This window comes from Corvus cornix, chromosome 3 (genome assembly GCF_000738735.6).
Source record: "Corvus cornix cornix isolate S_Up_H32 chromosome 3, ASM73873v5, whole genome shotgun sequence".
In the NCBI taxonomy this organism is placed as follows: domain Eukaryota; kingdom Metazoa; phylum Chordata; class Aves; order Passeriformes; family Corvidae; genus Corvus; species Corvus cornix.
Genome location: NC_047056.1, coordinates 42626589 through 42651105, shown reverse-complemented (window position 1 = coordinate 42651105; position 24517 = coordinate 42626589). Strand labels below are relative to the sequence as shown.

At 45.1% G+C, this 24517-nt stretch overlaps 1 long non-coding RNA gene across 1 annotated transcript in view; it reads right to left on the bottom strand.

The window, feature by feature from the left end:
- Positions 1-4519: 4519 nt before the first annotated feature.
- Positions 4520-24517, bottom strand: part of LOC109143512 — a 36995-nt gene continuing 16997 nt past the window's right edge. The window contains exons 2-3 of the long non-coding RNA XR_002043734.3: positions 5521-5628; positions 4520-4842 (exon numbers count right to left, since the gene is read on the bottom strand). This is a non-coding gene — a long non-coding RNA (uncharacterized LOC109143512). The remainder of the gene's footprint in view (positions 4843-5520; positions 5629-24517) is intronic.

Below are 24517 nucleotides of genomic sequence, written 5' to 3'. Positions count from 1 at the left end.
TTCAAGGCTTGAAGCATCTGCCAGCACAGGTCTGCACAGCACAAGCTTCACTCTCACTCTGGGTAAGTTATCCAAACATTGAAGAAACTGTGAAGATGTACTGGTTCAAAGCAGCTCTGAGGCTTTGTCCCAGGTGGTTCATCATCTTTTTCATGGAAGCAACAGACATGGGTTGTTAGGACCGAGCAGAAAGATCAGGCAGTCAAATGCATGTACATGTGTGGGATCAAGAGCTTAAATCTCCATGAAACCTGGAGGAGGGATAAAACTGGCATCTTGCATCCGTTGCTAGGGAGCTTAAGGCAGGAACCATAGCAGTTTGTGTAAGGAGAAAGCACTAGAAGTGAAGTGCTTTCACAAAGGATTTGCTTTCCTTTAACCTCTATAAAAGACTGTGAAATGCAAAGACAAGTCTTATTTGGAGAAATTAAACCACAAATGCACATAGAGGAGGGGAAAGTGTATTCAGGGGAATATCACCACACTTGCCCCCTTCTCATATTCCTAGTTGGCCACCTGAGTTCCTATTCTTGTTTTGCAGGTGGGGAAACATAGCCAGACAGTGTTAAGGCTGGAAACCACCCTACAGCTGGATATGAAGCTGTGTGGGTCAGCCAGTTGTTGGGAATGGTTTGCACTTTCACATGGAAGAAACAGAGCATTATGAACTCCTGTGCTGCAGGCTGGTATCTGCTCTTCTCCCAGGAGCAGTACACTGATCTTTGCTCTTGACGGGCACCTCTGTCTACCCCTATTGAGACAAACTTATCCCAGCTGTATCTGCACCAGAAAGAGCTGAATAACACTAGGGACGAATGTAGGTCTTGCAGATTTTCACACTGTTGCCCTTGGCAGCACTGCAGTATGCAAACACGGCTGAGATTCAGTATTGGCAGTTCTTCACACTTTATTTCTTGCAGAGGATAAATGCATGTTGTGGGGGGTCTTTATTTTGCCTATATTCAAGCTCATCTTTTCGTGCAGCATGTAATTAACAAAATGCTCCAATTAATCAGAAAGGGGAATTTTTAAAATCAGCCTTCTGATTCTGCACTTCCACTGCTTTCTAACAAACCAACACATGCTGCCCCAGGGTATTTACCATAGAATAACAACCAGATGGGTTATTTTGCTTCAAGCTGTTAACCTGAGCTGATTACTAAAACCCTGGAAAAGGCTTATATACTTTAGCCCTTTATTGATGTCAGAAAGTCCTACAGAATATATTTCTCATATTCCCCCGATCACTTTTCCAGAAGTACGAGGTTGATCAGCATCTCTTGATAAGGAAACAATTTATAAACATTTATTCATACATATTTAAAGTGTTTGCTAATCTGTGTTTTCTATTTTCAGTGCCTAAATAGAGACTTTTGGGGACTCATTTCCATTGAGGCTGATCATTTGCAGTGCTCAGTATTGAGTTGTGGCATCCCACTTTGCATCCTGTTTCTGTCCATGCTAAGAACCTAATTTGAGGCTGGAGATTATGCCCTGGGAATAGACATTGAAACTTCAGCATTGTAAAGCTGGGGATGGTGACATCTAAGGTTCTTTTTGGATCAGTTCCCAGGAAACTACCCACATAAATTTGTGTTGGTCAGCCTTGTAACATGAAACAACTACTTCCTTTGCATTTCCTGCTACATTGCTGTCTGTTGTGTGAGTTACCCCAAGCACATTAAGAAAAAAATCGGAGTCTGCCTTTGACTCTAATAATCCTCACGTCAGTTTTATTTGTTGCAACAGAGGAGTGGCTATAATAAACATAAAACAAAGAAATGAGGAAATCGTCATTACAGAGTGCTTTTACTAGTATCTTGTACTAATAAACACAGTTGTCTCTTTGGAAAGATGCCTCCAATCTGTTGATTTATTTTATATTAGCAGTGCTGTGAATGCTGGCTTCTCTGCTTTTGTAAGATGAGCAGCGGAAAAAGGGTTGCCTCACAGGAGAGTTATGGAAAATTAGCTTGGCCTTTTCTGTAAATACTGTTTTATGCCCATCAGCTGGAAGATTATTTCTGATCAATTGAGAGGGTTCATTGTCCCAGCCTTTCTGTTTGCTTCTGTCACGCCAAATTCTGTTCCTGCTTGAATTGGTTGCATTGTTCTTGCTGACTTCAGTAACACAAGAGCTTGGCCAAAAGACTTCAGTTGAGGAGTTGTAATGCGTCACTGACAACCTCATGGTCACTGTGGACAAAATGTGTCCATAAATGCAGGCTTCCTGCTGCAGTCAACCAGGCAAGCTCCAGGGAAGGTCCACAGCCTGCTCCTGTCCTGGTGGGAGGGGAAAACCCGGCCAGCTGCAGTTGTATTCTCCATACGGTAACACTCAAACCCAAGGGTTTGCTCACCCGCACATGGAAAACCTGAATGTTTTCAATTTTACTGATTGTTTTTTAAATCTAATCAGATTTCACTCCTGAAATGAGATAATGAGGCATCTCTGGAAACCACTGGGTGTGAGGAACAGAGCAGGGCTGCTTGCTGAGTGCTGCTGTGCACCACTGAGTGCCTGTCCCCTTCATCAGGCAGCTCCAAGACCCCCTTCCTCTTAGAAGGTGGAGACCTCACTTCAGTTACAGCACTGTTCAAAGCTTTCTCTTCCTCACAGCTCTTGGCCATCTCCCATGGCCTGCTTTCTAAGTATTTTTATTCCTCATTTAGAGCATGTTTGTGCTGGTGCTGTGGGATGTAAGCAGCAGCATCCCAGGAAAGGCAACTGCCCAGTGAGGACAGAGACTGCTCGAGATGATTCTCTCAAGCTGCGGTAGCTCATACCAAGAAGGACCATGCACTTTTGCTGTCTCATACAGCAATGAGGAAAAATGCTGGTTTTCCATAAGAACTAGCCCTAGATGTTAGGTCATCACTTCATCATGTTTATCATAGTTCACAGCTGCAGAGAAAAACAAAGATACAGTGTCTCTTGACATTCAGACAGCAGTTGGTAAGGAAAAGATCCAACAAATATGGTCACATGAAGAAATAAAAGGACAAGTGTTTGTCTGGGAGATGCATGCTTCCCTGGCTGAGGATTGTCTTGATTTGCACTGCTGTGTGGCTTGAGCACAGAGGGCATGAGGAGACGGGGCTTGTCCTGCAGCTTCAGCAGAGTTTATGCAGGCTTCTGTTTGGTGATGCCTCTAGTTGGGCTGCTCCGAGGATGCCATCACAGCTTCTCTCAGAGACTCTCAGTGAGCTCTGAGACCCTGTTAGTAAGAACTAAAACTGTCTTGGTGAGCCCTGAGACTGTGCTAGAGAGCGTTCACACTGTGGGGGGGGAAGCCCAGCTGGATGCAGGGTGCCCTGTCTCTTCTATTCACCCATTAAGTCTCCCTCACAAAGCAAGAATAAGAAGCATTATTTCCAGTCTCTATAAATTCTTCTGGTACTTGGACCTGACAAATGTTATTTTTACCTGGAACTGGAGATTAACTTAGAAGATTGACCAGGTCTGTTTAGGCCATTACCCACTGTGTGCTACATACACGGAACAGCAGACGAGGGATGGGACTCACGGTAATAGCCCCCCTAAAACCTTCTTTCATTATCCTAAATTTTTGTTCAAAAAACCTAAAAACATGCAGGGAGCACAGATCTCCCTGCACAATATACCTGATCTCAGGTTTTTCCATCTGAAGCTTGTGTAAGGATTCCTCTGGTGCCACCAACACTGCAGACCCACTCTTGCATCCCAGTCCTCAGCCACGAGGTTCTGCAGTCCGTAATGCCCAGAGGCAGATAACAAATCAGAACCTTTCTACGCTTTGATCATATTCTAATATTTATATCATTTATTTGTTCTACCATGACAAATTTGCAGGAAGTTTACAAGGCCAGCCTTAAGCGTTTGCAACACTTTTTCCAAATTCATTTTACAAGTGTGAGTGCAGCACTTAGGCCCAGAGAGGGACTGAAAATCTGAGGATCCAATGGAGCATCCGTACCACAGCAGTGCCAGATTGCAAAGATGCCTCTTGTTGCGTGTACAATGCAAAGACCTTGGGAAGGACAACGTCAGCCTGGATGATCATATGGTTTATGTTTTGGGTAGCTACAGTACAGCAGGTAGAAAAGGGCAGCAAGGAGGGAAAGTAACGCAGTTTTCATGTGGTCACTGGCAACACCAGAGATGGACCTACATGTCCTGCTGTCCTTGTAGTATCACTGCCCAGGAGAGCTCAGGACCCCAGATTTGTCATGATATCTGCTTCCCCATCAAAGCTCCCCACTGTTCTGCCCAGGCTTCCTGGGGAAAAAAGTTGCAATTAGAGAGCTCCCTTGCCCTGCTCCAAGGGGGATTCAGTAGCAGCAGCTGCACCCCTTCCCCAGATGGGTGCCGCAGCAATATGGGGGTATTGGGTAGAGGAGCTTTGGGAACCAGATGTCCTCACTTTGCAGGAGCAAGGGAGACAGTGTGAAGTTCAGGTGCCAGTATACAACCCGTTGGCTGTTCTGGAGCGGATTCCATTGAACCCTGGCCTGTGCTGTCATTCTCCCCAGACTGTGATGTTAGTTGATTGCTGACTCCTGGTTTTGTAACACAAAAACTGCTCTACTTTAAGCCTTGCTTCTGCTAACCTCACAATTAATTTCAGCAGAGTTAACCCTGGTTTTAACTTTATTGCAGCCTGAAAGACTTCTGAGATAGGAAACACAGGGCAGTGGGTGGGGTTGTTTAAAGGCATGTTAAATACAATTTTTCATACCTGGGCAATCCCAGAAAGACATACAGCAGGTGATAACCTTGGGTGCCAAACATTCTGCTCCACTGATGAAAGCTCCCAGTACATCTGGGTGCCACACACACTCCTCTCCTCCCCGACAACTGATCTACAGAGAAAGAAGGGAAAGAATGAGCACAGTCATATCCTCAGCCATTTATTTAAGCTGTGGTTATTGACTATAGTGACCTTGTATTTCTGCGCATTACACAGCAGGTGATGTTTCTGTTTTGGATAGCATGTATCACTGAGGGAAGGGATAGAATATTTTGTAGAGCTCCAGCACAAGAGAAAGAAAGCACTGTGTAAGGATTCAATACCATTATTTAATAAGGAATTTAACGTAGCGTATTTAAGCTCATACACTTATACAGCTCTTTTTTCTGTCAGTTACAAGCAGGAGTGTAAAGTACATCTCCCTTGGGATGGTTGTCTGTGCATCACTAATGATTACTGCTGTAAGAAGTGACCTCGTTAAATGTTCAAGTTAGAGAAAGATTTTACAAAGCTGGGCTATGAGGTATGAGGAGTTATTTCAAATAAACAACCCAAGCACATCTGTTTCGCTCTAAATGTTATCTTAAACTTTAGTGTTGGGTTTTCTGGCAGAGAAATCAAACTTCAGGCAGACTTTGAACACCCAGATATTATTTTCTTTTTTGTTTGCTGAGCATGACCTTTTCCTATGGCGGCCTCAAAGAGCTGGAGGGGCTGGATTTTCCTCCATTATACCGAAGTAACTCTTTTGATTGCCGCAAGGTGAATGCTGACTTCTCTGTTACCTCACCTGCTTGCACGGAGGTAGTGATCTGCCCAAGTGGTCTGTCAGCCACTTCCAGTAACATGGTCTTGAACACAGTGTTCCTGGCCCTGCAATTCACCATCATGCAAACAGCTGGAACAAATTGAAACCAAGCAGGAGACAGTATTGTTACCATATGTATTCCTTATCTTGATTTATGCTCATTGAGTACGTTTTTTAAGAGTTTTTAAGAACTCAAATGCTATCAAGGATTCTGGAAACTTCCAGAAAAAACAAAGACTACAGGTAGGAAGTTATATTTTAGAACAACATGTTTCAAATGCTCTTTGTTTTCCCCACAGGCATTCAAACATGATATATTTTTTCCTGTATTTTTATCCCCACTCTGAAAGCCAGGACAAAGTGCTACAAGCAAAACTGAAAAGGAATAGAAAGAGTATTCAGGAAAAGTTATCTAAAAGCTTTTTTATTTTGCAGACTGCTGCTTTTAGGACTGAGAGATAATGAAGGCTTGTGGGGAAAAAATTGTTTAGTGATATACTGTCTGATGTGCCCCGTGTCCAAAAATTAACATAACTTGAGTGCAAATGCAAATTTAGAGATACTCAGTGGAAATTAGTTGAATACCTTTAAGATCTCTTACATAGGCCTGGATCTACAGGTCTGACCAAGAAAATATCCTTGAAGAAGAAGAGAATCAGATTACATGAAAGACACTTCCAGCTAAGAGGGAGGTAGCACACTACTCCAGAGTACCTATCTAACTGGAAAAATGGGAAAATCTCTGTCCTTCTGCTGAACAAACAACATGACTCTACTGACCTTGAAGACAAGCACCAATTTTGAATTCATAGGATTTCACTTTATTGACCCATTCAACAACTTCAGAGGCATCAAGCCTGACCCACCCTAGTTTTAGGGAGAGCAGGGCTAGCAGAATACCTCCATGAGGTGGTAATTTGGGCACAAGTTTCCTCTGGCTGTGGCTTTCTGTGCCATCAGATGCTTGTTCATGAAGCCTCTTTTAACTCCCACTGCCAGTGCACATCAACAGGGGCAATTCCTGGAGCTTGACACAGGGACAGTGATACATACAAAGAGTTGTCTGCAGTGGCTAGGGAAGAGTTTAGACACTTCAAATCCAGTTTCCTTTGAGATAACCCTGAGTTTTGGAGCTGATGGAGCCAGGACCTCAGCTTTCCTCTGCCCTTCACCCTTCATCACCTCTAGGCATTACAGTGCACTGGCTACCAAAGGATTTCACTGAGGGCTACTCACTGCTCTGCCTGCAATGAGCAGGCTATGGTTTAACAAGAGGTGGCTGGAGGCTGTCCTATCCTTCTAAGTTTAGGACTGAAATTACTTGAGATGTTACCGTTCAATTGTTCAGCAAATTCAATTACTGTTGCTGAACAATATGTGCCGGGCTCTTGGGGATCTGCTGCTCATGGGCTGTCTCCTAAACTTCTTCTGACCTGTTGGACCTTGAGCAGATCCCACTGGCACTTGGCCCATGGGGCCAGCATTGACACTTTGCCCACTGGTAGGACTCAATGTTCCCAACGGGGAAGAGGCCTAGTCTTGCTGCAGGTACACACTAAGGATGATGCTGTGCAAGCCTGCAGCATCAAGGATAGATGGGAAGCTCTGTGAGGAGCAGCTGAGGTCACTTGTTCTGTTCAGCCTGGAGGAGACTGAGGGGAGGCCTCATCGCAGTTACAGCTTCCTCATGAGGGGAAGAGGAGGGGCAGGCACTGATCTCTTCTCTGAGGTGACCAGGGACAGGACCCGAGGGAATGGCCTGAAGCTGTGTCAGGGGAGGTTTAGGCTGGATATTAGGAAAAGGTTCTTCATCCAGAGGGTGGTTGGGCACTGGAACAGGCTCCCCAGGGAAGTGGTCACAGCACCAGCCTGACAGAGCTCAAGAAGGGTTTGGACAGTGCTCTCAGGTACATGGAGTGGTTCTTGGGAACTGTCCTGTGTAGGGCCCAGAGCTGGACTCAATGTTCCTTGAGGGTCCTTTCCAATTCAGCTTGTCCTGTGATTCTATTCTGTGATTCTGTGATTAGGAAAAGCCCCTTTGTGTCCTCAAACAGGATGCTTCAGCCCTGCTTCCAGGTCTTCCCATAGCACTTTTCAGGGAAATACTTTTGGCCCAATGATTAAGGCAGTGGTTTGGATGGGAATGTTCTTACTGCCTGGCTGCAGGAGGTGCTGCTTGCTCAGACCCTCTACACAGGTTCGATGGGCAAACTCACCCCTGTGCCAGACCCTCCAAGTGAAGTCAGCAGCACTTCCAGAGGTTGTCTGCCTGCAGCTCATACAGTAAGGTGATTTACCATCCCATTTTTAGGCTGTTCTGAAGAGGTACATAGATCAAAGCAGGACACCACCCATTCTCATTGTCTTCCTGCAAATCTGATCTCAGTGGCACACTTCCACTGGCTTCAACATAAATATCTTTAGGTCCACTATAAATAGAAATTATGTCAATTTTAGAAACAGTCAGAAATGCTTCCTTCCATCCTCTGCCAACCTTTGTCTCCTATTTTTAAGCTCTTTTTCCATTCCAGTCACTGTTTTATCTTCCCTTTAATGTCTTTGTACAAAAGCCATTAATCTACTGCATGCAAAACAGTCAAATGCTTCTGGAAAATCAAAATATTCTGCTACCCACTAAATTACCCTTATCTGTCATGGCAGTGGTATCTTCAAAGGGTTCCTGGAGAGTAGTTAAGCATGACACGATCCTCCTGTGCCTCAGTCTATGCTGGCTTCCTCTAATCTAGGGGGGTTTGGTCACTCTTCTCTCACTATATCCCTTGAAATGGCTCCCAAGCATTTTCCCCAGAACAAATGTCCAACTCACTGGCCATATTGCTTCCCAGATTGTCCTTAGTCTATTTTATTTTATTTTCTTAAACAAAAGTTGTCTTTGCCAATTCCCAGTTCTCACATAGCATTTTCCCTCCTTGGACCTTTTACAAATATGACTGCTTCCTTCCCCGATTCCTGTGCATACTCCCTCAGACACCATAGGGTCTGCAGTGTGGGATCATAGTGGATTTCTGCCACTTGGTAAGTCCTGGGTGCACTTCTAGACAGAGCTTTCTCTTTTACAGCTGGAAATCTGATCTCAGACCTGAGCAGGCTCTTTTCTCCAACAGAGTTTAAAGTTTGCATTTTCCTGACATCCGTTACCTATTCTGTTAATAATTTTGTTCAACAGCTAAAAAACAGTTTGTTTTTTAAAAAGAGAATATGTCTTAGGAAACTAAAGCCAACTTAAACCAGCTGCCTTGAACAGAGTTTCAATACTTCTACTTGGAACCAGAGGATTGTCTCAGGGACAGGGAGCAGGAATTGTTGTCCCATCCCCAGGTAACAGGCTGCAGCAGGGAGGTGGAGACAATAGGTAATTCTGCATCAGCCAGAGACATTTCTTTAGCTGGATTGTCTTGCTGCAAAAGACCATGCAGGTTCCTGGGTGCCCAAGGTCAGGCTTTAACACAGTCACAGTGTTTAAGTACCGTGTCAGAAAGTCCATTTGGGCATACTGAGGGGAGAAAGGCATCAGCAGAGAGCACTAACTCTGACTGTGCTCCTTAAAAGTGGGTTTTTTCTAGATTATTAGCTCCAGGCTCCAAATACTGTTCAGTACTGACTAGGTTCAGGTGTGATCTTCTCCTCCCACACACACATATTGCTAACATCTGTTAATATTCTTCTGGTTCAGTTTCTCAGCCCAGGAAGTGCTAACCTTGACACGCATATTTAATTTCAAGTGCAGCAAGACTGTTGATGGTAAAGCACTTACTGAGCCTGCTTGGACGAATACATAAGTTAATAGCTTTCTGTTGGACTCATGTATATGCATGATGTTAATGACAGCTTTTACGTGGATTCCTGCAGGGAAACAGTGCACACTCTATATTAATATCCTGTCTCCATTTGACTCTGCAATTTCACATATTAATTGATTAACAGCAGCCAGGAGGAATGAACAACAAGAATGCCAGGCCAATTTTGTAAGGCCTGGCCAGCACATAAAGGGCTTAATGGATCTCTGTCTGCAATGGACCCAGCCTTGACCTTACTGAAAGTAATGGCAGTACTGTGCTTGTTTCAACTGCAATTAGTAGAGATTCAATGGTTATACCTCAGGAGAGGAGATCCAAAGAATGTGGATACCACGATGTCTCTGCTTCATAACTAAAAATACTGATTTCTATGCATAGAATTCCTTGGCCAAAGCTCATTCGGAAGTATGAAACTACCAGCTGATAGTCATAAATGAAAAAAAAAAATCGAGCTAAAAAGCAAGACGGGAACTTCCTTCTTTCTAAAACTAGCCTGACCTCTTCCCATCCTCTCAGTACACTGCTTTTGAAATCAGAAATCACTTCTTGGCACTTAGACTGATCTGTAAGCAGTTTTAGATCATTTTAGTTTATATACATGTAGTTGTGTACATGTATGCATACTCCACAGAAGTTTCCATGTAGGGTCATTTTTATAGCTGTGAGAAATCTGTCCTCTTCAGTACTCCTTTCTCTAAGCAGATTTGGGAAGTGCAATTTTCCTGGTTAAAATGAGTCATCTGGACTCTGCAGGTATGTCCAGGGATGCCTCAGGCTGGCCTGGACTTGCCGTTTCAGGGAGCAGGAAGACCACAAGGATCACTGGTGTCCTGACACTCCCTCATTGCCCATTTTCCTAACACCACACCCTGTTGGAACTCCCAGATCTTTTCAGTAATCCCTGAGGGTCGTCTTTCATAGAAAGAATCTCCTTCTGGCTTGTGAGGATGAATTTTAACCACTTTCTCCACCAAAATGTAAGGACAAAGTCTTCCGTGTCAGTGAATGAGGTGCAGAGCTTCCATGGGGCTGCAGGCCACTCTCCCTGGCATTGGTGAGGGCACCTTCCTCCACCTGAGCAAGTCAGAGCATCTTTCCTCTCCACTGGCAGCTTGAGGGCCATCAACAGCAGGAAAAAGAGTGTCTTCTCCTGCTTTTGTTCAGCGTGCCTTTAGTGACCTTTCACTAGGGAACTAAAATAAAGATGTTGAAAGGTTTTTAACTGAGTCAACCTCTCACTTCCCTGCAGCCAAAACCACTTCACAACTCAGATGCTTCTACCAGCACTGCACAAACAATGATTGTTTTCTGGAAGAAAGCTTATATATATAAGGATTGTGTTATAAATCATCTTTTTCATCACATGTCTAATAAGCATGAACAAATGTCAGGCAGAAAAGTTCTTAGAACTTTAAAGTGGTCTGTAGACTATTAATGGGTTATTCAGGGCTTGGGATTGGGGTTTTCAGTGAGATGCACTCTTTGTTTCATCTCTTCATTCCCAGAAAAAAGTCATATCAGAAGATTTAAAGTATTTTCTTCTGAGGTTGGTGAGTTGCTAGCATAAGCCAACTCTTTCTTAAATGCATAAACCCATCTAAGTGGTCTAGACATTTCTCCATTTTTTTCAATTGGTTCATTTACTTCTTGCTTAAAAAATTTGCATTTAGTGTTGGGTAGGTTTCATTTGGCATAGGTCTTCTTACTCATGGTTTTCAGTGAACTGCAACCTGAGGTCAAACACTGGGCTATCAGTGGGCAGGGAGTAAGGTTGTTCTGCTACACATTTCCTCTTTGACCTGGTTAAATCAGGTTGAAACAGCCTGTCTGTGCTTGCAATGCTTGTTCACTGAGAGAGGATGAGGATTTGACATGCAGTAGCATTCCTGAAGAACCTCATAGTGACTGTCCTGGTGGCAGAGGAAGAGCCTGTGTCTGGCACAAGCTAAGGAGCTGGCTGGAAGACCTATGGTTGCTGAAAAACAAAGACACACACGAAGTAAATCAGGAACACATCTAAGTTCCTCTGCTTCTTCAGTCCTCTTGGCCAATAAATACAATAATAAAGAGCCCTTAGCCCTTTTTCTCCCATTCATTGTGTGTCTTGTCAATATACTCTGCAAATTCTTCTGGGGCAGTGACTGGCCTTGCAAGGAAGCTTTGAACTCCAGAGACATGTTGGTCCCTAGGGCCAGAGGCACAGTGCTCACCTTCAAGCTACTTCTTTGTTTGATACTGTTTTAATTTTGGTTTGACACTTTAACTTTTTTAAGGAAATGCTATGTTATGTACTGCTAGCCGCTCTGTGGTCCCCTCAGTGACAGGGCAGAAGTGCTCATCACACATACAGCAGTGCATGGGACTTCCCGACCAGCCTGTACCCAACTCCAGTGTGGGTCACTCCCTGATTTTACCAAGCCAATCCCTTCATGCTCATCTCCAGCATCTGAAAGGCCCAGCTAAAAGATTTCTTCCACCAATCAGTTTTCCGACACTGGTTCTCTTGAATCGCCTTCTCTGATGAGCCGACGCAGCTGTGCTCAAAGTCTCTCCACTTTTGCAGTGGCTGAGAGCTAAGTAGTTGCAAGCCAGTCCACAAGCCTTGGCTGAGGTATCACCTTGGTAGCTGCCCAGTGACCTTCAGGCTTTTTAGGTTACACATGGAATATACATGTGCAATTTCCCTGGCACCAAGGCAGGGGACGTGAACACTGCCTGCACTGGGGTTTTACAGGGACGGGAAGGGCTGTGCCTAGGTCCCATCAGGGTTGGCTCATTTCACACCATCTCTGAATCCTCCAGTTTGTTTAAGCAGAGCAAAGGAGGAAGTGGAGGCTCTTTTTGCCAAAGTAACCAAAGACAGAGGGAAACAAGGAAAGGAAACCCAAAACGCTGATTAAAAAGCCTGTTTCCAGGCTCTGCTGTAAGGTGATATCAAGTGACAGGGAACACACACACACATCTCACCACTTCCTCTATCTTGGAAGATGACAGGAAGGATGAGGCCATTTTGCTTTGAGGATGAGCTTTAAGTTAAGCCCTTAAAATGAAACAAAGACAATTTGTAGACCCCTGATAAAAACCCTGCGTGTGGTATAGAAAGTTTCCACTGCTGTTCAATGGCTTTGTTATAATCTTATCGCCTGCTGCTGACTTATACAAACAGCTGCCTCCTACCTACTTATCTCTGTAGAAGAGCGGGGAAAATCACAGCATATAACAAAGAGCTGTGGACCACACATGCACACATTCAGAAAGTCCCATGCACACAGGACTCTGAATTTTGAAGAGCAGAAAGTCTTCCATTACGAAATGCAGTATTTACCTTCATCTTGTTCCTGTTCCTGCTGCTATCAGTTATACTGCAAATGGTGTTTACTCTCCACCAAGATTTGACCCAAGCAAAAGAATAACTCTTACAGCTTCTCATGTCACAGTTCTCACTCTTACAGCTCCTTGGGAGCAAGTTTCTCCATATTAAGTTCTTCCCAGTGGAAGCATGTTTGAAATGGTGCTCCCTGTCCTTCTGATGAAGTGGAGCTCACCTGAATGTCAAAGACACAGCTCTGGCTCCTTCATGCGTAGAAGGAAATTAAATAATTGCCTCCATCTGGAAAACTTCAAGTCTGGAAAATGGTGAATTAGGGTAGCAGCTTCTAGCCATGCTGCTGTGCTGAAACATGGATGCTTTGGGATGAAAGCTGCCTCCAGTGAGTCATCTGCTTTGGCCTTGCTTGAAGTACATGGTGATCTCTTACTTGCAAAACTTGTCCAAGGATAAGGTGTGTACAGGGTGCATGAAAGGCAGGAAGCCTATTTTGTATCACTGATGTACAGGTTGCCCAGGGAGATAGCAAAGTCTCCATACTTGGAAATATTCAAAAGCATTTTAGACATGGTCCTGGGCAACCTGTTGTAGAACATTAAGAATTCACGTTCCCTGTCCTCTTTGAGAAACAACACTGTCTTTCTGCCATATATTATCTAACAAGCCCAGTCCTGGTTTTCTGCCTTCTCTGACTTCTCTCCCGTTCTTACTCCTGTGGTCCCTCTGGCATGGAAGGACTTGAATCCACTGCTCTGACAAACAGAGTAAAATAGTTCTCATATTTGAGACCTCATATTTTAAAGCCACAAATCAGTTTCCAAACTCAGCTGTAAGTCTATAAGCCCAGTGTGATTTCCCTTAGACCCTCAGGACTTACATGCACTAGGCAGAGGTCAGAGAGGGAGCCCATAGGACTCTCTCGTGGAAAGGAAGATTTTCAAGAATGCAGATATGGTCCAGCAAGGTCCAGAGCATCCCAAGATGCTGCTCTTGATGCTGAGTGTCCAGTCTCCCAGCAGCCTACACAAGGTGCATCCATCTCCGTGGAAGCAGAAGTTAGCCCAGAGCATTGGTTTTGCTGGGACAGCTGTACATAGCTCAGAGATTTTCAGCTCATTATTCCCCTTAACTTCCAAATTGAATTTTGCCCAGGCCAAATAAAAATCACTGCTCAGAATCTGGCAGTCAAAGTATTCTTTCCTGAGAAAGGCACTTCACTGTCCTCCCTTTTTTTTAGCCCTTTTCTCTGAATCATCACAAGAAGTTGGCAATAAGGAGAACACTGGACCCTTTTGGTCCTTTTTCACACAGGTCAGTTGTTTGCACAAGCACAATTTGCTTTATGAGAGACGGAGACGTCACAAAGTCCTGGTTAAGCTTCAGTATTTATTGTGTATCTCTGGTGTTTAAACTGACAGAAATTCCATGCTTTTATTTTGTTTTTGCTAATTTGGGATCTGCTCCAGGGTCAATTTAATCCAGAAGCAAGAGTCTTCCTAAACACAGTGAAAACATTGGACCGAATAGCCGTAGCAGTTTCTTAGTAGGCAATATGTTTATTTGAAATACAAACTGTAAAGTATAACAAGGCTTCTACTAATTTGTACTGTGAATGGGTGAAAAACAAAGCTCAGTGGAGTCAGAAGCTCATTTGGTCATCTGGAGGCACAGATGCCAATTCTTGAGTTGTTTTCTGAAAGAGCTGTGGTGTTTCTACTGTTCTCCTGGGAAATTGGCTGTACAGCTCCATGAGGGCTTGAGGATCTCAGCTTTCTCACTCCTGTGCATTGGGAAGGGAAAGGTTGTAAATATGGAACCTGAAGGTTCAAATAGAAGAGGGCATATAAACTGGACCTGAAATCTTGTTATCTTAAAATCTCCTGATTATCAGCCCTGACCCACTTGCAATAAGCAACACTGCAAAGGCTGATTTAAAATCTGAACTCAGACTAATCCATTGAAGATATTTGCTCTCTTAGGAGATGCAGCAGGAGAGCCAGACCCCCCTCAGCCAGAAAAGCAATAATGAACCTGACAAGGAAGCCCTTTCTGGCTTCATTTCTGCATTCAGATTTAAGGGAGGAATACAGATGTTTTTTGAACCATCTGAAAATGAAGATGCTCTTTGAAATCTTTTGCTAGTATTGTGTTAAGGTGTTTTTGAGAAACTTCCATGCCTATAAAATGAGGTGGATTAAAAAAAAAAAAAAAGCAGGAGTTTTCAAACAGATCACCACAATTTAATAGATTTAAGAGTAAGAGATTTGAAACCTCTCTGAAAATCTGCAAAATATGCTGGAATGGATCTTCCTGGCAGGTGTTTTAGCCATGCTGGACAATTCTGTGAAATAAAGATAACTCCTGGCTGTACAAGAGGCAGTTTTCAAAACTAATTATTTTTCAGTAACTGTTAGTAGGACTATTTCATAAAGCCAGCCTTGCTCTACTTAAAGGCTCTCATGTCAACACCTTTTTTTCTTGACCAAACCCAGCATTTTCCTGACCACCACCTTTCTAGTGAAGCTCTACAAAAGGGTTGTGATGAAACGCAAATCCTTCTGAAGCCTGCCTGGTTTTGGATTTCCTTATGAGCCTGAAACTCGACCCATGTTCGTCCAAAAGTTCAGTAAGGGTTCATGAACTTTTCTAGCCCAACTGGATTGATTTATGATTTTGTGTCACAGCTACACGAATCACGTGGCTGCGGCATAAGGCGCAGCTCGGCAAGCCTGAGCGCCAAGCCAAGCAAATCAGAACCGTGGCCTCTCCCCTTCCACCCTCTCCTTTTCCCAAAAAGGGTGGATGCTGACTGTACATCCCCAGTGGCTTTCTGGGCCATCATCAAGTAAAAGAACCAGTCTTTAGAAAGCTTTAAGGCATCTAGTTGTGCTGACCCATCAGGAAAACAGTCCAATCTCACAGGGACTCAGCCAAAATTTAAAAAAAGAACAAAGCAAGAAAACAGATGCTCAGAATTAAGTATCTTAATTTTTATTTTGTTGACCAAATAGCTGGGCTGATGTCCACACGCGGCTGAGTGTACAACAGCTCCTGGTTTTAATCAGAGCCATTGTTTAGATGACCAAGTACAAAGAGGAAGAAACCTCATACTGGTTCTCCTTGGAAAAATCTGTCCTTCCGCTGCAGGCAGTGCTGCTGGCTGCCTTCCCATGGAGGAGACTTCCTCAGGCTTTAGGCAACCCTTGGTGGCACATGGGGACACACAGTGACAGATGAGGAACTTAGGAAAGTATAAAGGCAATTCGGTACCTTCCCCACCTGCCACCTTCCTGCCTCCCAGCCTGGGTATCAAAGGATCTGTTCCAGCCAAGACATGCCAAAGACTGTGTCTGCATGGTCCCAGCTGACATGGAGTGGTTCTCCAGCCCTCATGATGCTCTGCAACTTGCTCAGTATCTCAGGAGTACCTGATATGTGTCTGATGGCACTGTAGTGACTGAATGTTGTCACTCCCCTGCTCTGTCCTTTTGCACATGGATTTGGATTTTCTGATCTGGAAGTTGGGCACGGAAACCTTGTTCCACTCCAGCTGCTTAGGATTGAGTGTTGTGCTGTTAGGATGTGGTGACAGTCCTGTCAGGCAGTGCAGAGCTGCAGGAGGCAGTGGCACAAGGCCACAGCCCCAGCTGCACTCTGGCTCAGCCACTCTGCCACTGATTGCACAGCTTTGAATCTAGAAGCAGCACCAGGTGATCCCTGCAGTAATGTAAACACAAACAGGTCTGCATTTCTCTTAGTGGGTAGCCTGTGCCTCTCTCCCAGAGCATCTAACGCTGTCCTTACAGTCGGAGGTCCAGGCCAGATGCAGTTGCAAGTGCCTGGTGGGTGCTGGTCCTGAGTGTCTGCTTTGTCTTTGTCAGGAGCCTGTCAGCCTCACCCACGGGAGCAAAGGCAGGTGCTGGCCAGGGTGTGGTGGGGAGGCTGCACTGTGGTGCTGAGCTGGAGGAGCCAGTTTCCCATGTCGAGAGCTGAGAGCAGAAAGCTTAGTGAAGGCTGGTGCTGCAAAAACAGATGTTTCAAGGATAATGAACGTCACAGCACCCGGTAAAACCAGCAGTAAAAATGCTATCAGGTTCAGAGTCTTGTCAGATTCAGCCTGGGTGTAAAAAACTGAGAAGGAGCACTACTGTCATGCTCCTCCAGAAACGTACCAACTTGCATGTAAAGAATCTGCTGGTCTCGCTGCAGCGCCTAGGCACTCCCAAGAAGAACCACTGAAGACTTCTGCGGCATCTGCAGAGACACTGCTGCCCAGTCACATGTAAGGACAGAGCAGCTCCTTGCTCACTGGTGCCTCTGAGCAGGAGAGGAGCTCCCTGTGTCAGCTCAGCAAGCGAGCAGAGGGCTTCAGCCCCCTAGCTCCTGGGCCAGGACTTTCCCTTCCACAGAGAGCTTTGAATCCCCTCTCCCGCATCAGATTAATGAGTAGAAAGGAATTTTTAAAGTATGTTCCTAGGTCACTTCTGGTTTATCCTCTGGGTTTCCTCTCCTCTGATGGTACCACAATGCGGCATCTGCCACGTTGCCAAATGTGGAGGAGAGAAGGCTCCAGCATGCACAAACAGAGCGTGGTGTCTTTGGCAGCTGGTAGAGCAACTATCTCAGGTTTCCTTTCATTTTAATGGTTCACATACCTCTCTCCACGTCTGTGTCTGATTTTCAGGGCACGACCTTGATTTTACATCAAACATTCCCTTTGTCTCTCCTCATCCCACTGCTGTCTGTCTAGATTACCAACATTAGAGCTGATCTTTCTATTAAAATGCTCAGGTTTTATTATTTTTCTAACCTAAAGCCCATCTAAAATGCAAAGCCTTGTTCATCCTTTCCTCAAGGGCTCCTGCACTTTGATTCCTCCTCCTGTCCTCTGCTGACAGAAAGCTATGAAGTGAGGTGCATCTTCAGGGACAGAAGCTGGAGGCAGCCGTCATCCTCTGTATGCTTACACATAGCAGAGATAGCCACTGTGATCCTACTCTTGTTCATAAATCAGCTCATAAACACCCCACATCTGGAGCAGTTCCTGCATCACTGGCAGCTGTTGCAAAATTAATACTGCTAAAGTAGTCCTACCAGCAGCTCAGGTACACCCCTGTTCCTCAGCACCTGAGTGCTGCTTATGAACAGGACTGAGGAATTGCCCAGTGCTTTTTTATAATTGAACATTTGGCACTTGGTAAAGATGAGGTTCAGATAACTAAGCATAGATAGTAACTGTGGATAATTTTGTTTCTGATGTAGTTTTCAACCTGATCCCCACTTTAGAGGGTTAGGTCTTTTCATACTACACCTAGCACCCCAGCATCCTTCAGGAGCCAGTAGGGATGTGTTCTTTTTCCCCTTTTCAGCTTGGAAAATGACTGGGGATTTCACATAGTAATTTTGGAAAGCAGCACTGCTTGACAGCTCTGTCTCACCCCCTAAACCAAGGTCACCTTCCCTCTCATTAGTTCTCATTTGGGGCTTTACAAACTAAGCCTATCTCTGCTTCTGTGTAGCGGCTGCCGAGCTCTGTAACAGCAGGAGGAGTTGTGCCCAGCTGCCCACTGCAACCGCACACCCTTCTCCTGAGCAGTGCCCTGGGCCACTCTTTGCCTCTCCACAGCAGCAGTGTACACGTGTGAGTTGTGAAATGCCCCAGGACCCTCTCAGGGGAAAGGCCCTGGGTGCTATCTCTGTGGGAAACTTCCCCCTGGTTAGTTTACCCAGTGAGTAATCCAGCATGGAGGCTGTAAGTAATGAATAGAAGTCACGTCTCAAGCCTTCCATGTGAGCAACACTCAGAGAAAGTTTGGACTGTCTTTGCATTGTAATGACAGCTGATCCAAAGATCCAAGATTTAGAGAAAAATTGTACTTAGAGTCAAGTATCAGGGCTATTCCCCCAATAGCACTGGGGTCCAAGACAGGGTCCTGAACTCATAGCCTGCAGGGACTCTAAACTTGTTTTTGAGACTTTTTGGAAAAGGTGAGATACACTACAAGGGATAAAACCTTCCCAGGTGATAGAGAGCATGGCTAAAGAGAAGCCAAGCTTAAAAATCTTGTGAGGGGACGTTTACAAAACAGCAGCCAGCAAAGACAGAAACATTAAAAAGCTAGGAATAGAAATGTCCCTCGATTCCCATTTCCTAACTACACGTGAAGGTGTGCAGGTAGATGCATAGTGGAGCTGACAGCCTGTGACATGACTGCCTGTATGAGCCCTGCTCAAAGAAGGCTCTGCCACCAAAACCCCACCATGAACTCGCTGTGCTCTAACCCACGGGGTGACCTCAGTGAAGTTCAGCCCGGTGCAGGCAAGATGTTCTGGGAAGATTCCCCACCCTGCCCCTCAGGGCTCTCGCCTGCTGTCACAGGCCCTTACTAATTGGATACATCTGACCTACCGGTGTCTTTGAAAGTCCTCCAAGGATCTGTTTCAAGAAACACATTTGGTTTCATACTGAATTTACAGAGTGAAAGTTTTACCAGCTGGAGCAGTCCGAACCAAAGCTGGTCTCTCCACAAAGAACAAATCACATATTGGATACAGATCCCTCCTCGTTTCAGCTTTCCTCTCCACCTACTCCTCTCACTTGCCAGGAGAAGAGACTGGAAATTGTGAAGGTCTAAACCCCACTCTCTGGGGACAGAGTTTATTAAAAGATCAACAAGTATAGATTCTGTTTTCTTGCCCTGAAGTCCTAGCTTTGCATTGAACAGCTTTTCCAGAAATTTCAAGCCAAAAGTAAATCACAATGAAATGCAATGCTCCAAATGTGAATGGCCAGGTGAATGGCAACCAAGGAGAACAAAACAAGCACTAATCCTGTCCATTCAATACCTTTCTAAAGCTCCCCAAAGTCAGAAGGCTTCTCTCAGGGAAGATCTGTTCCTCCATGGACTCCGAGCACTTCCCAGAGGAGATGAAATAGCGCTGAGTCCCAGTTACTGGGATGGACTGGTGAGTGATTTGCATGAGGAAACTTAGTAACAGAGGCAGCAACAAAATCTATGTCTCCTGAAACTGAGGATTATCTCTCCAATCAGGCTGCATCGCCTTTCTGTAGGCAGCATTGCTGTGTGGGCATAGCTATTTTATATTTCAATTAACTTGGACTTAGTAAAAGTGAAAAGAGCAGCATCTTTTGTGCCTTAGACCTCATCTAGGTGAGATTAATGACCCAGACAAGAAAACGCTTTCATTTGTGTGGCTGAGCAACATCCTGAATTATTTATGTTTTGCAAATTATATATCTGAATGATGTATCTAAAAGACAGTGTTGATTATACATACTCAAAAGTCATGAAACATTCAGACAATTGTCATGTAGATAAATAAATTCAACAATTCCCATAAAGATATCCATTAAGAAATGAAAAATGAGTCATTACAACAATATTAGCTCATTTCTAGATGGAGCTGGTGAAACAGCTAATGATAATGCAGAATAGTTTGATTAATATTTTTGTTCTGTACTTGAAAAGAAATAGATGACATGTTGAGATGACATAAGCATGATAAAGTGCTCTCCAGTGCATCACTGAGAAGAATGACAGGCAACAGCTGTTAGGGATAAACAATTTTAAATTGCAAAATGCGGATATCTTATACCCTGAAGTCCTTAAAGGACTGTCTGGGAGATGTTTAGCTTGTAGGCATTCATTTTTAATAACCCCAGGGGTCCCAGAAAATTTCCAGTGGACTGGAAAAGGTCTAAGTGTATGCTAATGTTTGGAAAAAGACAAGGTGGAACTATCTGACATGAACCCCAGACCAAACAACAGAGAATATGACACGGGATTCAAGTACAACAAAAATAAAAGAGAGAGAGCATCAGTGCCAGCTAACACTGTTTCATGGAAAACAGATCTCATTGAATTTTCTGTTGATTTTATAAAAAGTGATTGATACATGTAGCTGCCTGGAGGCAAACCCTGGGTGAGGCACCACTAGGCCACACACAGCACTTTTGGGGGAGAATGACAATATTGCAACAGTTCCAGACAGTGTATAAAAGAGTTGAGGGGCTGCATGGCTGACAGGCACAAATGGAGGTGGCACACATGGGAGCACTTCTGGTGGTGCTCCCTGGTGACCTTTTCTAGACCTGACACTTAGCAGCATCTTCCTCCAGTGATCTGGAAGGAGAAACTATTGCTACTGATAGAATTAGCAGGTGGGACAGGCAGGAAGCTGAGGGGGGGTTGATGATCCCAGACAATGAAGACAATTAGGAAGCTAAAGTCATTCAGACAAAATTCTCTTCAGTAAATTAAAGAAGCATGTTGTGGAAGAAGCAAGGAAGACAGCTGTACCTACTGTGTATGGACCTGTAGCCTGAATTCCTATAGCCTGAATTTTGGCCTCCTCATGGAAAAGCAGAACAGCTTGAACCTGTGAGATGATGATACCAGAAAAGGGCTAATGGGCCCTTGGTGAGAGTGATGAAGGGGCAGATGTGGTTGTGTCAGGACAACCAAAAACTAATAAACCCCTGCAGGAAACTGCTGGAGGAAGATGGCACTCTCCATGCTGGAAAGTGCTTCCCTGAAAGCTTCATCAGTGCTGAGGTGAAAAGGAAGGAGCCTTTCTCCTTCTGGCAGCATTTCCCAAGGTGGAGTTGCAATTGGTAAAGTCACTCAATGCCACTGCAGCCTGCAAGGTGTGTACCACAGCCACAGCCCCTGGCACTGCCTCGCTTTGACATGATCCCTCCAAAAACCCATGTGTGAGTTTTGCCTGGATTCTCTACCATCAGCTGCAAAAGTAGCTGCTGTGGTCTGTCTTCGTTCCTACCATCCAGGACTGTGCTTGTGTCTTGAAGTGAAATGAACAAGGCGAGCCAGAAGGGGCAGTTGCTCTTCTTACCAAAAACTTGGTTTCAGGCTTAAACATTCTGATTTTCTGCTGTAACCATCCTATGGAACAGCTGGAGGCTGCTCCTGGGCACATACTTTCTTTCCAAGTTTTGACCAACTTGTAAGGAAGGGATGGAGAAGGAACATATGAGGCCACACCATGTGGCAATGGAAAACTTTGTCACTACAGTTAAACAAACCTCACCCAAATTTTTTCCAGTTGTACCCAGCTGGATTCTCCTTGTACTTTTTTCCCCATGAAGCCAGCTGAAACAAGAAATAGGTGCATCACATTAATACCACACAAAGGCCCTCACAGTGCAAGTCTCACGGGTGGGGAAGCAGAGAGCACAGCAGCCCCTTTCCTGCAAAATGCAGCAGTGGGATCCCACACAGCTCCTGGGATGCAGCAGGCAGTGCCATAGGGAAACACAGACTGTGCCTCACCTTGCACCCACTGACAAGGAGCACTTTGTAGCATGCTTTGCACCACAAACTGCAGCCTGGTTGCCTTGCTGCTCCCTGAGGTAGGATCACTTTCTTACTTGCATTCCCTCACAAAGACCACACTGCTGACCCACTGGGGCTATTTCTGGGTACTGTGTGGTGTGCAGTTAAGCTCCTTCATCCCATCAACCCCAGCACAAAGAGATGTTGCTGGTAGCCATGGGCTGCGTCATCCATGGGCTGAGGTTAATATTTGTTTTCATTTAAAAGGAAACAAAAAGCCACTGGCTTGGGAAGCTGGAGTGGTGAGGACACCAGGTCCAACCTGCCAGATGGCAGCTCTGCATGGCAGTGAGGATGCTTGCTCTCCAGGGCCCCAAGCCAGATTTTCACCAGGGTTTGCACTGCACGTGCTCACAGCCAAGCTGTTCATCATCCCAGTCTAATGGCACGCACAGAAATTGTGCCGTTCTGGCAAAGCTCGGAGCACCAGCATCTGGAGGAGCTCGGATGGGGGCATCCCTGCCTGGTCCAAGTCCTGCTTGCAGATGATGAAGTATCCTGGCGGAAACCAGACAGAATTCACAGCATCAGGCAGTAGGTGATTAATAGGCCATTACCAAAAAGTTGTGATGTCACAGACTCAAGCTGGAAGGGCAGGAGGGAGCTTGCCTGGTGCAGGTCAAATAGACTGATTTTGGGAAATAAACATTCCCGCGTGGTTACTTTTGAATATCCCCCTCTGCAGTGCTGGCAACACAGACATACCACCACACAGAGGGCCTAGAGGAATCAAAGAGCCACAGCAAAAGGCTCCTGGTCCATGAACGAGAAAAGGCTGAGATAAAACTGACTGCTCAGTTTTGCCTGAGCTGAGTGCCCTGTAAATCACCAGTGCGTTCCTCTTCATAGACAAGCAGTCCTTTCAGTGACAGCACAGGCTAATGTCAGCTTCCTTGTCCCTTACACTGATCTAATTTTGCTACATCAGAGAGAAGCTTATGAACCCACCTGCAGTTGGAGTGTGCCAGTGCAAATAACCTAGTGAACTCTTTTGCTACTTAGCTTAGATAATAGAAAGCCCTTTTTTTAATTTCAGAAGAAAACTCCCTTTCATTCCATCTATGAACATACCGTGTTAGTGTTCCTGGGAGCAATGGGAGGATTCTGTCTGGTGCATTACTGAAATGCTGTCATGTTTATTAATATTTTCAAATCAGCCCAAGTCCCACGCACATCATTACACAGGCAAACAATAAATAAACATGCATTTAGTAAATTTCACATCCACCACGAAGGACTGGTTATTGTATCACAGGATTAGCTACACATGCTGCCTCTTGCTGCATTCACAGCTCAGCAATATCAAACCCCTACAAAAGCCTTGGAGACTCCCTGGGTGCTGCTCTATTACCCTGCCTGGCAGATAAATGTGTGCAGGGGAGATCAGTGTAAAGCATTGTGCAAACATGAAAGGAAAGGGGGAAATGAACTGCTTGTCATGTCCCAAAATAGGAAGGATCCAAGTAATCAGTGTATCCCATCTGCCCCTGACATCCCAAGGTGCTCATTGAGATGCAGAGGGAAGTGCAGCAGGGTGATGCTGGCCAAGGGCACCCTGGCTTGGAGATGGGCAGCTCTGAGCCAGCACCTGTTTCCCTCGGGGTCAGATCCAGCCAGCACCCGTCACTGCCACCACGAAGACAGAAAAGCCCCTTCATGACACCAGAGGATGTCATCTCTGGGAGAAGAAGGGAACATTCAAGCACAGGGCTCTACAGCAGCAACAGACCAAATAAAAAACCTGCCCAAAGCAAAGTCTGGGATTTTAGCATGCCACCCCCACCTCTTTCCATCCTTGAGCTGCAGACAGGCATGAAGAGAAGGGGAGGAATTGCTGCCCACACTTTTCAGGGGGAGGTCCTTGAGAGCAGAACAAGCAAAGGCCAAAAACAAAGGCCCCTTCTGCTAAGTGGCCTTGCTTCTGCTTGCATATTGCAATGTAATGGGGTATTCCTGATCCCTGGTTGCACGAGTTGAAACCCAGGATGAATGGATCAATGCCACTGCCACAATTTCCCATGCCACAGCCCAAACACTGATCCTCAGGAGAAAAGCCATCACAGTACCCCATGAACAACGTCTTCATGCTGTCCCCACACTGCCCAGTGAGCCCACAGTGTGATGAGCCATTCTGGGGAGCAGTTTGTTCCTTACCACTCTGCTGGCACAAGGCGTGGAGGGGCTGTTAAATCCGGGGCTGGCATCATTCATCATCACTAGTGTTCCTGTGACTCTTAAATTACATCTCTGTTATGCACATCGTAAAAACTCTACCAGTGGGAAAATACATATTTGGAATCAAGCAAGTGAACTAGATCCTTGGGAACACCTCTTTGGAGTGGCTTTCTGCTTATTATCATTTAAAATCTTTGGTAAAGACCAGCAATTTCATTCAGATTTTTGCTGTCTGCATCACCCTTCACATTTCCTGTGAGGTGTGCAGAAACCAGCTTGAGAGT